Source organism: Puntigrus tetrazona, chromosome 20, assembly GCF_018831695.1.
Source record: "Puntigrus tetrazona isolate hp1 chromosome 20, ASM1883169v1, whole genome shotgun sequence".
Taxonomy (NCBI): Eukaryota; Metazoa; Chordata; class Actinopteri; order Cypriniformes; family Cyprinidae; genus Puntigrus; species Puntigrus tetrazona.
In genome coordinates this window covers 23,001,709-23,018,781 of record NC_056718.1, presented here as the reverse complement: position 1 = coordinate 23,018,781, position 17,073 = coordinate 23,001,709, and the positions used below count along the sequence as shown (strand labels likewise).

Here is a 17,073-nt window from a genome sequence, read left to right as displayed (position 1 = left end):
GTTAGCTCGGCGCGTTTCAGACGTGTCTAGCGAACAATCGCGGGGTAACGCGCGCTGGTCCGGCGTGCGGACGCGTTGAATTGCACGCCGGGTTCGGTAGAGAAACCAGCGTTTTTAGGCGGGCAGCGCGCGAATGCATTGAATGAAGGGGGTTGGGGATGAAGCATCAGGTCGGGGGGTCTTCCCTGCTGATTTACTGGAAACCCCCATAGGCTCTGAGAATATTCTTTGGCCCTTAATAATTCATGCATAAGCGATATTGAGCCTCTGGAGCACCTGCTGATGTGACACAATGAAATTGAGATTAGCTTTGTTTTGGTCTGTAGAGGGTGATTGGGAAGAGGTGGACAATGCATGAACGGAGCCTCGGCGAGAACCCCCTTAAAGAGCACAAACTCCTCAGATCAGCAGGAGTGTTGAAGAGCAGATGATGACGTAATGTTCTCGTCCTCCAAACAATTGTGACAACCGATTTGCAAGCCTTCTTCCATTGTCACATTTTATTCACGGCACATCGCATAATAACTAGAAATCTACTGATATAATTATTTTAATTTTTTAAAATCTAATATCCAGTGCGCAGAATCGTTTTTTTAATCGTATTAAATGGATTGCAATGCATGAATAGGACAGTTGTGAAATTTAATACGCGTCTAGTATTCAATTCAGTAAATTCTGATTAGTTATTCCATGACGCGCTTCACTTCATGCAGTTGCATATTTATTTGTTTTGGGCTGTGACTTGGACCGTTATGCCTAAAATGCTTTGCATTTCTCACTTGCGATCGAATGGCTATTACGTAAGGAGTCATTTATGTAAACAATCCATTAAATAAGTAGGTTACTTCACCTGCGATCCACTTCTGTTTACTGTTGAATGCACGGTGGTGTAATGGAATTGAAGGGTGCTTTGTTTTTTGGAGACACGAATGATACGGCGTACCGTTTAGATCTTTCTGAACACGACCGGATTGGGAATGGTGCACCCAAAAATGAAAATTTGCTGATAATTTACTAATCCTCAAGCCGTTCAGTGAGTTGAGATTAAATTAAATTTAGCGTTGCATCGCTTGCTCACCCGGTGCATCCTCTGCAGTGAACGAGAAACAGCCGTTTTAAAAACATCCCAATAATACACACTGAAGTGAAAAAGTCTATATTTATAATAAAACACAATTCAACTTTACGATGTTTTTAATTTTGAGCTAATGAGTCCGTAATATAAATGTTTCTGCGTACTGTTCGTTAAAGCGTATTGGCTTAGACTTGTTTATAAAAATTTTTTTTAATGTTAACATGTAAGCTTGACTGTATGGATGTTCTAAGATTTAAAGAGAAGGATCATAATTGCCTTTTTATTTGGTCTAATATTTCGATCCGTTTTGTAGCTGTATCCTGTGAAGCAGTGCGTAGACAATCTCATGCTGTGCTTTCATTGTCAGCTTTAATATCACAGTCATCGGGGATTGTAGTGTGTTTACAGATCGTATTGGGAGATCCAGGGCATGTAAAAATGTGCCTTGTTATACATTAAATAAATAAGCAAGCGAGTGTGTTTAACTAGCTTAGTCGTTTATTGGATGCATAATTTATCAGCTTGGGTTTCTGGGATCGTAGTAGGAATTGTTTTGCACGTTTTATCTGTTTTGCACGACTTTTCATGTAAAAATGTTAGAAATACGTGTGCGTGGTCTTCATGAAATGTCTTTGTTCGGGATAAATTGCTTGAAATGTTGCTAGTGTTTCTCCGTTAAGTGACTAAGTGTAAATGAAACCTTTTAATTTCTGTATTAAAAGCAAGATAACACTATCAAGAAATGACCATTCATAATCTTTCATAAGATTTCTCGAGCTTTTAGGAAGGGTGCATCAGGCAGTTTATTTGAGCCGATTAGTGTGTTGAAGTTAGTTTGATGTTTTTCATCATCGAATCTGTGTTTTCAAGAAAACGGAGGATCAAAGCGATGCATGCGATCATTGTTTTATTTTGTTTTTTTTTCCGATATCTGCATCTGTGTCTCGTCCAGCATGAGCGGTTTCATAGGCCTGGCTGTCCCGGCCCCGCTGACGTCTCGTGATCTCTTTCCCATGCGTCTTACACTGGCTAACACTGACTGTGAAGTCCACTTTGGCAGGAGTTTGCATGGCTAAAGGACGTAAAATAGAAGTTTTGCTGTTGCTAAAGGGATAAACCTTTAATCAGTTTGAATTGATATTTATGCTTTTGTTTTTTAATACAGGGTTTCGCATTGCATTCAGACACAGACATTGGACTAGAATGTGCTTCTGGTTTTCCGATTCCAGAACACTCTTCATTTTAAAACGTTAAAAGTGTAATGGAAGCATAATTTTTTTTTTTTTTTGTTACAACTGCATGTTAAGTTTTAAGCGATGAATAATTTAGTTGTTGGTGCATCTAAAATCAGGAAATATTCATCACGTTATTATCAGGCAGTTAAACCTAATAATCAGTGTAAATTTATGCATTTGGGAGATGCTTTTATTCAAAGTGGCTTGCGTTGCACTGGCGATCGAACCAATGACTTGGGATTTGTTGGTAGCACCGTGTTCTACTCTTTGAGCTACTGGAAGCTTTACTGGAAGCTTTACTGTTGTCATAAAAAAAAATCAACATTCATCATCTCTAGTTTTTGCGTATAATAACTCGATAAGTGTCATAGAGGTTATATCTTCAAAGAGTAAGCACAGCTCAGGGTAAAGGTGACTTGATATGGTAACCAAACCAGGTTTTTCTCATGGTGGTATCTTTGCTTAACCCGATTGGCCCGTTCCCAGCAGGTGATAGTTCAGTGTCACTTGGGACATGGGAAAATATTTGAGCTTGCAGGCTTTACCTTTTGCTTTCTCATGGTCGAATTAATTTCACTGAATGTGTAGTGACCATTTGCACTTGTTGACGGTAGTGTTGCAGAGTATACTGGTACTAAAAAGGTGTTGCAGTACCCCCAGACAGCTCGTGATCACAAAATTTAGATCTCTTTTAGTCATTTGCGCTTCAACAGTTACATACACGCGCTGTTATGTTGAATAATGGATGAAATAATGTCAAAAAATTATTTCAATGGCCGATTGTAATCCTTAAAGGATTATATGAAACGCATGTGAATGCATTTAAAATATATTACACTTTATATTTGTATAAAAAAATCCAGTTTAAAGGGAGCATAGTTTGCTTTTTGGGTTAGAATAATTTTAATATGAAATTCAAATGAATTGGAGATTGGACGGTACAGAAATTTTAATCTATACTCACAGTCACGCACTACTGATGTTAACATTAATAATTTGAGAATAAAGCACAACGCTAAAAATAATTAGCAGGGTTTGATGTGGTATGGTTTCATCGCTGTTGGTAGCGCGATTTATTGTAATGCTTTTTTCTTCAGGTGGTCCGATCAAAGCGTGGCGGATTTGTTCAGGTGACAGTCTCCTTAGGAAATTCTTATTTGGGTCATATTCCAAGATGTAGTTATGATCAGGACGACTAAGTACGCACCGGAGTGAATCCCGGTGACTGACCGCTACACACTTACCTCAAAACATTAGATAAAGCCATGAGCACAGTTCACGCATAGAATACAATTTTTCAAACGTAAGATGGCAACCGAGAGGCAAAACTTACCGCCTGCAGCTTTAAGCATAAAACAAGAAAAATGAAAAAATAGAAAACCACCCTCGTCTTGACTGATTAACTTTAGTAGCTCTGATGATCAATGTCTGAATAATGTGAAAGAAGCCGTAACTTTTATTCTTTACTGTAGTGTTGTTGCCACACGCGGTGCTGTTTGTATCAAAATATGGTAAAGGCTGTTACATTTCATTTCGTGTACACCTAGGCTGGGTTCGGGGTGATTTTTTTTTTTTTTTTTGGATGAACTATTCTTTTAATTCTGATTTCTCAGGGCGTCGTTTAAAGAGCGGCACAAGCTAACGCAACATTTTTATGGGTCTAAAAATGTTGTGTTGGAAATTATGAGGCTTGTCACCTCAACAGCGTGCGGCTCTCTGGGAAATCATCTCCATGGTGATTTTCGTGCCTTTATATGTGCACAATCCAATCTGAGCCTGCGTTTCCTTTTCATTTTGCGAGGAATGCACTGCAGTCTGCACTGTAATTGCATATGTATAAAACTCAGCAGCAATTCAAAAATCCTAATCCATAGTGCCCTAATCTTTGGGGATTGTAATGCTCTTTTGGGTTCATCAAGAATATCTGCGCTTTTTTTCCAGTCCCTTATTTTTAATAACCTGTTCGCTATCAATTCCAGAAACTCCCATGAAATGGTTTAGACGCAGTGTTGATGTGTTTCCTGTTAAAACAGGAAAGCGGGGGCGAAGCTGTTTTTGTTCAGCACGGCCAGTGGCCGTTAAAATCACACGTGTCTTGATTTCTTAATAAAGGTTACAATGCGTTATTAATAATTTCGTTCTATTCTGCTGGATAAGACTATTAGTTTTGCCAACTTTCAGGAGTTCGCTTGCATGTAAGATATGCTTAAAGCTAAGAGACATGGGCTAAAAGCTACAAGACTCTGCTTCGTGTCTTTTAAAATATCACCGTTTAACAATTGCCTAAATCTTCTTGGAGTTCTGATCTGTTCCGAAGTCATTTGGCTTTCATTTATTATTCAAAATCTTTTTATGAGGAAATCAGGGTTTATAAATCTCCGTGATTTCCCACAGAAACGACGGTGACGCAGACGTTCGGGTTTTGCTGAGCTTTTTGTCGACTGCGGCTGGTGTGTTATTTTTTTTTTTTCCTCTCTGAACCTGAAGCCGTTGACTGAGGCTCCTGTGCAAAGGCTGTGTGTTGAATCATAACAAGTGGCCTCACGTGGTGCGGAGGGTGGGGTTCCTATCAGGATCATTGTATTCCACTCTAATGCTTTTCCTCCTCGTACTGTGACTGCATTCCGCTCGCACACACATGTGCTTCACCCTCCCTACTACAGAAGAGCGTTTCGTTTTCCAGCTACAGGCGGAAAACAGCTCATCGACCCTGTTGTGCGAGTTCAGCATGAGAGATGGTCAACAGGGGATCGGATTTGATGTCAGTTCTGTGCAGTTAGTTTGCTATTCGATTAATGCTACATTTTTGATCGCGTTAGAGTTACTGTTTATGTAAAAGCTTCACGATTTGCGTTGCGCATAGGGTTTAGGAATAGTTCACCTAAAAATGAAAATTTGCTGAAGATTTACTCGCGAATGAGAACAGATTCGGAGGAATTTTGCATTATGGCCTTTACTCACCAGTGGATCCTCTGCAGTGAATGGGTGCCGTCAGAATGAGAGTCCAGAAAGGAATCCGAAAGTAATGCAAGCAATCCACAAGCCGCTTATTTGTGATAAAGGTAGTTTAAACTGCTGTTTTAAGCTACAATATAAATCTTTTATTCATGTGATGACTTTCTCCAGTTAAGAATAACCTTGAAGAATGATGGCAACCTGGTAACTTGTATCTTTTTAACTCATAAAATTCCACTTTTTAACACCTGACTTCGATTAGTTTCTTCCAAATGTTTTGGACCTACGAGGGATATAAAAGTAGATGTTTTTATAGCGTTTGCTGCTGGCATGAAATGCATCACCCATCCACATATTCCAAGATCAAGGCACCTAGATTTCCTTCATCCACCCAGTGACTTTGATCCTGTTGTTTTTGTGAGGTGGTTCTGCGCTCTGTGCACACAAACGCCTTATTGTCACGGTGCTGAATGGCTGTCGTTAGACTCAATGGATGTCCTGTGAATGGGAGGTCTGATCCCAACCCTAGTCCTGGCCTGTCAGTCTCTATTAATCTCCCGGGAGGCCCCGATGGTCAGTCAGTGGCCGCTCCAGGGCTGACCTGATTGGCCATCATTCCCTCCCAACAAACACCCTTTGTGTGTGTGTGTGTGTGTGTGTGTGGTCACACACAGGTGACCTCACAAGATCAGACGGCCGTTGACTTGTCTGTTTACGCCGTTCTTTCCAACAGGCTTTCTCATCAATTTACAAACAAAGACAACCATAAAAAGCTTCTTTTTTTTTCGAGCATGTAATATCACATTTTTTTGCCGAATATTTCTCAAATGATCTCTGATGGGATTGTTTCGAGCGCTTATTGTTGGGATTTCTGACCCGTCACACCCCACTGAAGTCTATTTCTAAAGTGCAAACGTTCCTCTAAGCTCAGCCAAATATTTTGTGGCGTGTTGCACATTTTGGAATGTATCATTTGTTGTTATACTACGCGTGTGTCCTCCCATGAGCGTGAAACTCTCTTTCCGTTGGTGTGCATGATGGAACGTCTTGTACTTTTGGCCCTTTCTTGAGGCCTGTTCTTGTTTTCTGCACTTTTTTTTTTTTTTTTTTTTTTTTTTTTTTTTTGGTACCAACAGTTACAGAAAGTACTGTCGCGGTGCCATGGCACAATTGTATATTTTTCCCCTCACTTATATCAATTAAAATGGGAAAAAATAACTTTTATACTGTAAAGTGTTATTTTTTTGTAACAAAGTATAATGATATTTTTATTTTAAAAAATTGTCGTTTCATAAAATGAAACTATAAAAAAAAAAAATTTCTCTCTTCATGCCATTTTGAGCTCGAGATGGCACTTGAAGGTACCGAGGTATAGCCACGCTAGTAGATTTTCTGTATGAGTGACCATATTTCAGTATATGATTTTGTAATATTGCACTGCGCTGTCATGTCCTCGATAGAGAGATTTTTCTACAGATTAAAATTTAATCCAAATATAATTAAAGTAAAATTGAATGTTGCTGAGATTAGTCGTAATGTCAAATAAGTAGGTCGACGGAAATAAGCCTTTTTCTCACACAATTAAGGAAAACCGAGCAAGTGGAAATTCCATGTTTGAGGCACGCATTGGCCCCCTTTCATTGTTCTGGAATGTTCCACACTTTCAGCTTGTTCAGTGACACTCGGGGCCCGTTTTATTTTGTGTGGTCAGACTCATTAGGTTTAAACGTCCTCGCTCGGTCGAAATGCGGGCTTGCGTTCTCTACCCATTGTGCGGGTCCGTTCACGCTCCCCGTGCGATCGGGATTGTATATTATCTTCGAAACCGTGAGCTGTGGTCTTCCCGTCCGTGGTTCAGTACAAAAGATCTTTACATTTGGTCGGACTGAGGAATGTTGCATCATAGAAAGTGTGGCTATGACATCATTACGGCTTGTCGAAGGGTTCATGGTACGGCGCGGCGGCTGCATTGTTACTTCGGTGCTGTTTCGAGCGCAAAATAGTGATTAGAGCACAATCAGGCTGTATTGTACCGGCTGATATCACTGTTGTTGTAATGCAAGTCTCACTGAAAATAGTCTTTGTTGTGCAGTTTTGAGGGCTGATCATTCAGCAGCAGTTGGGTATATTTAATATACTCAGTATTAGTTTGTATAATTGTTTTAAATATCTAATAAATCAAGTGAGAATATATTGAGCCGAGTATAAGAGAATAATGTTGTTTAGTAGCTACCAGTATCGTATTTACATTCTATGGTATTCCATGGGATTTTCCTCAAAACGACTGCAGAAAAACCTCTACCGTTTCGCTGTGGCCATGCACATGAGCAAAAAAAAAAAGAAACCACACTTAGACCTCAGCACTTGTAATCTCTGCTGAATTATGGGGGCCAAGCTCTGCTGCTGAGAAGGGTTGAGGGAAAATGACCACAGCGTCAGCTCTCTGTTTGTGTTGGACAGAGGAGATAAGCACAGCCATCCTGTGAGTGTGTGTGCTGGCCTTAAGATAACACTGGAATGAGAGTTCAACCGCAGCAGAAAGGCCTCCTGCTCTCATGGGACAGAGAACGGGGACGGCCCTGTCAGCTACTCGCTGTCTGAAAGTGCTCTGCTAAATCACAGCCTAGGAAACGCCTAATGACTGATGGTTCAGACTGGTGTAGAAGAATTACAGTGCTCAGAGAGGATGTGCCGTTTCCCGAATCGCCTCATTTGGCTCTTAAATGCTTTCGGGATCTCAGTGGGGAAAAAATGTTTTGAGACGCAACAAGTTTCCGGTGACGGCTTACTTTTGTGGGCCTGCGCTATTAGTCAAAAGCAACCATACCAAAGCTGGTTTTATTTCAAGTGAAATGCGTGTTCTGCATATTTCAACATGAGCATGATCTTTTTAGTTTTCAATATCTCAGAGCAGTGGAACTTTGGACTGCCCCGCATTCTCCCTGGGTATCCTTGAAGACCGTGTAAACAATAATCCAATGAGATTTCTCATTTGATCACTCCAGCCACATGTATGCATCTGCTATTATTATTATTATTATTATTATTATTATTATTATTATTATTATTATTATACATTTTAAATACATGGAGCACTGTGCTTGTAACCACTTGCTCCTTTAAAGGATTTTACACACACATACACACACACACACCTGTATGCAGAGAGACATTTAAGAGCGTTTATTCTCCAAATATCTTTCTTTTAATTTTGCTGAAAATTAAAAAAATTAAAAAAGCATAAAAAATACTAAAGCATAAAAATACTATAAGATGTTTTCAGATATTTAAGAAACACGCAAAGTTCACATGTTTATCTGAAAAACAATTCAATTCAACTTCTCCTTTGAAAATGTGCGTTCCGGCCCGGAATGCCAGCTTGTTTTGTTTTGTGAAACCCGCCCAATTCCAGTTTAGCCAATCATGTTTCGGAACCCCGGGTTGCCAGTTGGCGGATAACACAGCGTAATTCATTTCAGACGTGGGAGCTGGCAAAAGGGGTCTGAGCGGAAATCTGGCAACCTGCGTGTGCATAAAGTCTGAGTAGGAGGGGCCTGGTTAAAAAAAACGGTTTGATCCTACATATAGTACCTTTAAGAAATTTTATGTGTATGGACTCATGTTTTTTGTTCCATGTTAGTTTCCTGTCCACTAATTTTTTTCTGTTACAAAAGCCACAAATCCTTTACAGAAAGGCAGCTTTTAGGTTTTATTTTTTATTACTATTTTGGTTTATGTCTCAGTTTTAGGTTTATATATTTTTATTTTCGTTTTGAATGTAGTATGGCAATTAAATACACAAAATAGTTGTAGTTTTCGAAGTAATTAACAAACGTCTAATTTAAGCAATAAAAAAATAGGTTAAAAGGAAACAAAGGACTTGTTCATTTTTTCAGTCTTATTTTCTCTTGTGTTTTTAAGATCGCTCTTAAAGAAGGGTGGTTTTATTTCTTTGTATAATGTACGGAGACCACCATAAGGCCAATAAACAATCTTGTGTTTTAGTCCATTAACATTTTTTGAAGCATAAATCCAGCCTGAATTTGCCAATCTTTTTCTCAGCATTGTAGCGGCTGTACCTGAGCGTAGCAAGTGCTTTCTTTGGCAGTCGTCCGGGCCTTTCCGTTGTAGCTCTCCACCCCACTAGGGCCCCCGTGCCGGAGGGGGGGACGGCATTACCTACATAGAGCAATAATATTGTAACAAGCAGACAATGCATGTATGGGAGATGACCTCTGCAGGAGAGAGTTTCCAAGCACAACACCGCCCCTCAGATGTTTATTGAACTAGACAGCGATTTCGGCCCCAGAGAACGTCTTTTGACATGAAAGGCGGCTCCTCCCTGCACAGATGTCTTCACTTCATCCGTTTCTGTTTATGAAACCTGCTCTGCCCAATCTGAAATCACACGTGTGGATGTTACAAGAGTGCCGTCTCGGGCTACGGACGCAGGGACAGACTAGGTTTGCGGGCCGTCTGGGTGGTTTTTGCGGGTTGGTTGGTTGGTGGGTGGCGGTAGCCGTAGGTGTGGCGTTGCGGTCGGCTCTCGATATCTGATGGGCCTCTGTACGCTGTCTGGTTCTGGTGGGTGGCGTAGCGCTTGGCGTGACCCTCCAGGGAAATCCTGCTCGGAAAAAAAATCACTTCCATATGGTGCAAGGAGTCTGGCTTCCACGGACGAGCGGGGAAGGAGGTGTCTGATCGGTTGACCATGCATTTACGAAGAGCGGTGTTTGTTCATAAACTATTTAAAGTGAACGGCAGGCACACCCTCGACGTGTGGCTTGAATTCCCCTCTTTAGTCATCACGTCCATTTACTGTACGAGTAGCTCATCGTGCCAGCGTGTGGCCGTAATGAAAGTTTAAACGCGGCTAGAGTTACGCCTCTTTGCAAATTTCACTGTTTAGTCTCACACCGAGTGTTAATGTTGCTTAAACAAGGCTTCGGAATGAAAATACGGATGCGAGGAGATGGGAAAACTAATCATTGAAACGGTTTTCTGATGAATTGTAAATTAATCAGGCGTAATTGGATGCGTCAGCAAATTTCTTTCCCCTAATGTACAAGTCGGCTCAGAGCAGATGTAATTGGACTGTGTGCCGTTACATAATTTAGAGGCCTTGGTGTGTGTGTGTGTGTGTCGAACCTGATACTGTTGTTTGCATGCACACACTTCTGGATTGGTCAAACCTATGAGTTACACACATCCCACTGGTTTGCAAAAGATATCATCATATACTTCCAAACCTATATGAGTCTTTCTTATGAACATATTTTGAATATTTTCTTACTAAGAAGTTTCTTAAGCTGCATTTATCTGATTATAATAACATAAAATATTAGTACAATTTAAAATGACTTTTCTTTTTTAATATATTTTGAGTTTAGCTGAATTTACGCATCATTACTCAAGTCTTAGTCTCACGTGATCCTCTAGATATCAATCTAATATGCTGATTTGGTAGCATTTCTTCATAATTGATGTTGAAAACAGTGATAGAATTCTATAGGATTCTTTGAGAAATAGAAAGCATTTTTTTTTACCATCCAGACTTAAGACCGACGTATTCCACCAGTTTAGAAAGCACGTTTTGTGCCTGGCTTTTCTATACGGTTAGGATAGAGAGCGTTTGTCCCAGTTGGCTGTCGTCTCTCGCTCAGACTGTTAGACGGAGCTGAATGGTGTCCTGTGAAAAACAATCAGTGGTTTCTGTCAGGCCCTGCTATTCTCGCTGTGCACCATTTAGAAAGACGGCAACTTTCTTCGGCACAGGCCTCTCCAGTTGGTATTCAATTATTAAATTCTATCTTAATAATTAAACCTTTTTTAATGCATTAGCTGATCAAAGATAAAGTAAAAAAATCATAGTTTGAAGAGAAACACTTTTCCAATTGAATGTAACTTAAACGTCTTACGCCTGTAATGCAAAGCTGATGATGCAATATTCAGTGTCAAACAATCTTTAAGCGTTGGTCAAAATCCCTATTGCTGAGGATTAAACTTTTATCTTTTAATGAATCTTCAAAAAGACTCAAACTTGAATCAGTCCGACGAGGCCTCCATTAAATGAACTCGTTGAATCCATCCGAACAGTCACTCTGAAATTTACTGAACTGCAAGTTATCATTACTTTAAAGTGATCTCAGTATCAAAACAAAGCACGTTTCGTGTATTTAAAGCTCGTGAACCTTTTAATTACGTTGACTTACAGACTGGTTGTTCATACGATGACGTGCAGTTTATTTCCAGATGATATTTTGATTAAAAAAGACAGCGTAGATTTATACATGACCTTTCCAAGAACCATCGAGACAGCTACACCTTGTTTTATGGCCGCGTTTACATGACGTAACACCCATGATTTCACGTCGACTCTATTCTGGAGTGTGTAATTTTCTTGTCTGATTATCCGTTGTCCTGTCACACCACAGGTTGGTGTTTTTTTTTTGTTTTTTTTCAGCTGTAATGGTACGGTATGTCTTCAGCAGGATTTTAAAGGAGGGATCCTTGTTCCTTCTCATGACTCATGGCTGAATTGCAAGTGTCAAGGAAAAAAAAAAAAACTCCAATCTCTGTGATCGGTCAGGCATTTAAATCTTCTGCCACTTAACCGCCTGATTTTATTTTACTGCCCGGTACTATTTCCTCTCCTCAATTTACTGCCAGTTTGAGCTGAAGGAGCAGTTCTCATCAGGCCCAGTGGCCTTGTGGGAAGATTTCAAGACCTGGGTAAATTACTCCAGCTCAGGAGACAGTAAATGGCGGAGCACCCCTCGTGATCGCTCCAGTTACAATGCAACCACTGTACTGTCATGGCCTAACCTTGGTCCACCCATTTATTAAAGCGCCTGTCATCGTGGTTAAGTATTTGCCATCTTTGATTTGTGACGCTGCAGATGTGGAGGCAATAAATACCACCTGCCCACTCGGTTATGGTAACACTTTCATCAATGCGGATTGAAAATGAAAGAGCAGACAATGCATTATTGAATGACGCATGCGTGGATGTTTTAAAAGGAGTAGGATATTCAAATTGCGTTCCTGTTCTGCGCTTTCTGGTGATTCACGTGTTATTAAAAGGTTGTGGTTCGCGTGCTTACAGGAAGTTTCTGGTGTAACTGTACACAGTTGTCAGTACGTGGTCATGTGACGGTCACCATCATCAAATATTTACTTAGAAAGATGCTTTCGTACTCCTAAGCGTTAATGCCTTCAGTGTGAGACGAAGGACATGAGTCCAAGGGAGATGACAACTTGCATCTGGAATTCATTACGGACACTGATGCCAAACAGGCTCTTTATCGGAAACGCTGTCATCGGGTTTAAGAGCGTCTCAAAAAGCGTTTCTTTAAAACTGCTTAATAATTGTTGACGTTTTTGCTCTAGAGACACCTGTAAGGTCAAGTCATGTTGGGCTTTGTGCACAACTGCACGGCATTTCCATTTTCAATCACTGTGTGCTTTATTTATTCTTTTTTTTTTTTTTTAAACCAAGTGTCTTAAAAATCAGTGTAAATCAAAAGTTTAGTTTGTTTAATCTCTTTGTGCATGATTCATCAGAGCATGTTATGAAAATCAGAATGTTAATTTGATGCATTTAGTTGATTAAAATTACAGTAAGGACAGTAATATTATAAAATGTAATATTAATATTACTAATTGGTTGTTTTATTCAAGTGATGGCACAGCTGGGTTTTTTTAGGCTTTAATATCACATGATGCTTCAGAAATCATTCTAATATGCTGATTTGCTTCTCAATCATTTCTCATTTTGAACAATATTAAATACTAAGCAGGCATTGTGATCCTTTTTTTAAAGTTCTAGATAACATCCTTTTTTCTAATATTTTAATACAATATAAATGCAGTGCTTCTGAATTTCTTTTTTTTTTTTTTTTTTTTTTTTTACAGCAGATATGAATTCTCTTTTGTAAATGTGCCACATTATAGAAGCTAAACGTGCTGCAAATGTAATTTTATGTTGTCATTTTAATAGGGAGTTCAAGCGCCGAATGAAAATTTCCAGAACGCATCATTATGATTTGATGAGCGTTTTATTCTCTCTCTCTCTCTCTCTCTCTCTCTCTAGGAGTACTTTGTAGCGACTGAGATCAAAGACATCTTTGCGCCTTTTGAAATTCACACTTTGCGACCTTGATTTTAAAAACGCGCTGCTAAAAGACCAAGGTGGAGGTCTTGGTCTGTGTCTAACACTGTGACGGGGACACAAACAAGGAAAGCCTGTAAATCATTCACCTTTTTCTCTGTATTTTGATCCTCTCAGTGAGCACAAATGGCCGCTGGGGAGCTCAGGCAGGTGGGCAGGTCCCTGCAGGCCCCTGCTTCGACTGCTTTTCCATAAATTGGAGCTGGTTTTTGCAAAACGTAAGAGACAGCAGATTGTCATTTACCCCAAAATACAAAGCTGGACATATTCACACATTCGTCAGGAAGAGGATGAGTAAAATGATGACGAGGAGGGACACATTGAAATGAGATTTTAAAACACATTTAAATAGAAAGCTATTGTAAATTGTAATAATTCACGACCTACTGTTTTTTTTTTATTTTTTTTTGTTGCACATCAAATAAATTAAGCGCTAGTTGGCGAAAAAGTATTTTTAAAAACCCAAAGGTCAGAACGATCTGTTCTATTTTAACAGTATTTTATTGATTTTCATAAACTAAATTAACATAATGTAAAGGTTTTTTTGGTTTAAATAACAATAGTGTTTATTTTATGAAGCGACAAAAGAGATTTTGGTTAAAACTTAAGGCTTTGCAGTCCGGCGGTGGTGTTTGGTAATATCTGATAATCGCCATGTTGATATCTTAAGTACTGAGCTGAAGCCTGTTGTCTGTCTTTAGCTGTTTTTTGCCAAATCATCTCTGGGGCAGCGGTCCAACACAGCTGTGAATCTGTCTTATGTGACCTGGACGAGGATGTTTCTCTGTTTAACAAAGCACACTGAGCTAATGGCATTACAAGCCGCTGTGGCTAATGCTCTCTAAGCAAATGGGCTGGCTCTTCCTCTGGTGAATATCTGTGCTTAACTTGTCAGGACGTCGAAGGAAGATCTCCTGAACCATGCGGAGACTTCATATATGTGTTTTTGTTCTTTTTAAAAGTCCTCTGCGGTCCACCAGACGGACCACACCAGCTGTCTAGTGGAATTGACCACGTCTGCCCCGGATGAACCTCGTGAAGTAGGACCAGACGTTGTCGTCATGTTCAAAAAGATGTTTTCTGGTTACGAGGAGTTCTGGAGACCTGTAAATCCAACTTTTGTTGAGAGGCGTGGTTGGAAAAGTCTCGCGTTCTGACAGATTTATCTCTGCTTTATTAGACCGCAGAAATCCAAGCTGTTACAGAGAGAACTTCTGGTTAGTGTAATTCACAAACTGTCTCGAGTTCACTGATAGCAGAGCTCTCTGAGAGAGGTGGCAGATGTTATGCTAATCTCTAAATGATAAGTGAAGATCTTTTGGTTGTCCTGGAATTTCTTCGAAACTGCGGGCCCAGCAGGAGATCAGGACCACTTGAAGATAAGTCCCTTCAACAGATTGAGAGTCTTATCGTGTCTAAATTGGTATAACCATCTCATTCAAGATTCCACCTTAACACAGCGTCCCAACGAGCCGCGACCACAACAAAACATTCTGTTGGTTATTTTAGGAGATAAAGTTAAAATTAATTGATTCAAAAAGCTATTACGATGCATTTAAGCATGTCTTCTACTTTTTGATTCCAATTCACAGATGGTCAGTTTGATTCAGTGGTTCTGATTCAGTTTGATTGTTATTCCGATCCAATTCTTTGAGGCATTCTTCAGATATGATCTTTCTAGCTAGCTTTATTTTTGTAAATTTATATAAAAATATTTAATTCTAAAATTAATAACTTCAATCTTTCACTGAATAGAGTGATGACTGAATCAGTCAAACTGATTAAAACAGTAACTTCTGTTTTGTTCTGAGTTTTTTTTTTTTTTAAATTGTTTTATTGATTTTTATTCAAAGCATCATCTCAAGAGACACGCTTTTGGCTACTTCAGTGTTTTTTAATCTTTTTGAAATTATTCATTCAAACAATCAAACAGTCAATTTCAGTGTTTGCTTTTTTTTTCTCTGGAATGATTCATTTAGATGATTGGTTAATGAGTCACTTGTTTGTTTTCAAATGGTAACCTTTGATTTTGTGAGCTTTTGATTCATAAGGGTTACGTGTTATTGATTTCAAGTAGTGAGTTTTGAGAAAAATGTCTTTATAATTGTAAGTATCAGTGCATGTAATTGGGACTACACAAGTTGCGCTGTTTTTGGTTCACTAAAATGGAATGGCTTACGGTTGCCAATTTTTTCACTATTTTTAAATTTTTTTTAAATACCCTGTCCTATCAGCCTTATATTCCATAATTCAATGTCCTAAGCCAACCCTAACTTAGTGGGGGATTCATGGCTGTTGTTTGTCAGCAGAAGTGTTCTCATGTCAACCTCCGATCCGTCCCGCTGCAGTCTGCAGACACGTCCTTTCCCTCGCAAGCTCAGGCCCTTGTGGTCTCCATCTTGCCCTTGACTGACCCAGCCTCGGTCTGACTCAGTTCTGCAGAGCATCTGCCTCAGCTAAACCTCTGGTGACGTGCATGTTATTTCAGCAAGTAAGCTGCAATGTATCAGAAGAAAAACCTTGTGAAAGTCCATTAATGTCTTTTTCGGAGTCGAGTCTCACCAGTGAAGAACAGCCTCTCATTCCTTTAGTATATCCTTTCACTATTTTTTTTTTTTCCTCTGTCGTCCCGCTGAGCACTTTGGCTTGGCGTACAGGAAGTGCTGAATTAAGGAGTCATTAGTTGACCTGGGTTATAGTCATGACAGAAAGAACACGTCCCTGCGGCTCCTGCTGCCATCGTGGCCCACCCGTGATTGATTCAGAGCTTATGGCCTGGCAGCAACAAGTTTGCATGGAGAAAAACTCTGAACAGTTGACCGTAATCTTTTTAATATAGAACGATGTAGTTAATACTACTTATTTTTGTTTTAATAATCATTCACTTTAGACGTTTTAAAAAAAAAAAAACCAGATTGAATTTATGCAATTTAAGCTCTCCTTTTTTAATTTAAATAATTTTATTTTGTATTTGTTTTTTTGTGTTTTTTTTTATTGTTATTTTTTTTAATATACATCTTATATAATAATTTTTTTCTTTTGGCTTTTTTTTTTTTTTTTTGACCTTATACAGAGAATTTCTTATTTTTTTACTGAACACATTATGTATGGTCTTGCTAAAATACCAATAAAAAAAAATAAGTACAAAGCTTCAGTGCAATAACCTTCAGGCAGGAGTCCTGGCATCTCCGTACACAGTGATTCACACAAACTAATGCACCCTCTGGCTAAGACCTCACAGAATTGCTCTAGGGAAAGCAAATACTACATAGAGGGAGAGAGACCTTGATGTTGTTCCTATACGCTGCACATATCCTGACCCGCAGGCTGACCCCACCGTACTGTCTCATTGCTTTTTGCATTTGTGCAGATGATTAACAAATGAACTCGGCCTCAACCCGTTATTAACTAGGGATGAGGAGAGCGGACATAATTCCATGATTCATCATTTTCTCTTGGTTTTAAATTTATCTTTTCTCACAGCTTTGCTTGTCAGTTTGTCGTCAGGGCTGTTTTTCCCCTATCACCTGTCCTATTTAAGGCACATGAATGTTGACGTAATGGTTCAGTTTTGCCATGCCTTATAACACAGCCAGTTTAGGCTTGTTTCTTGCTAATATAGATCATGTGCATCACTA

The 17,073-nt window shown here is 39.4% G+C and overlaps 1 protein-coding gene across 22 annotated transcripts in view; it reads left to right on the top strand.

Moving 5' to 3' along the window:
- Window positions 1–17,073, top strand: part of afdna (afadin, adherens junction formation factor a) — a 102,075-nt gene that overhangs the window by 957 nt on the left and 84,045 nt on the right. The gene's annotated exons all lie outside the window — the stretch shown is intronic.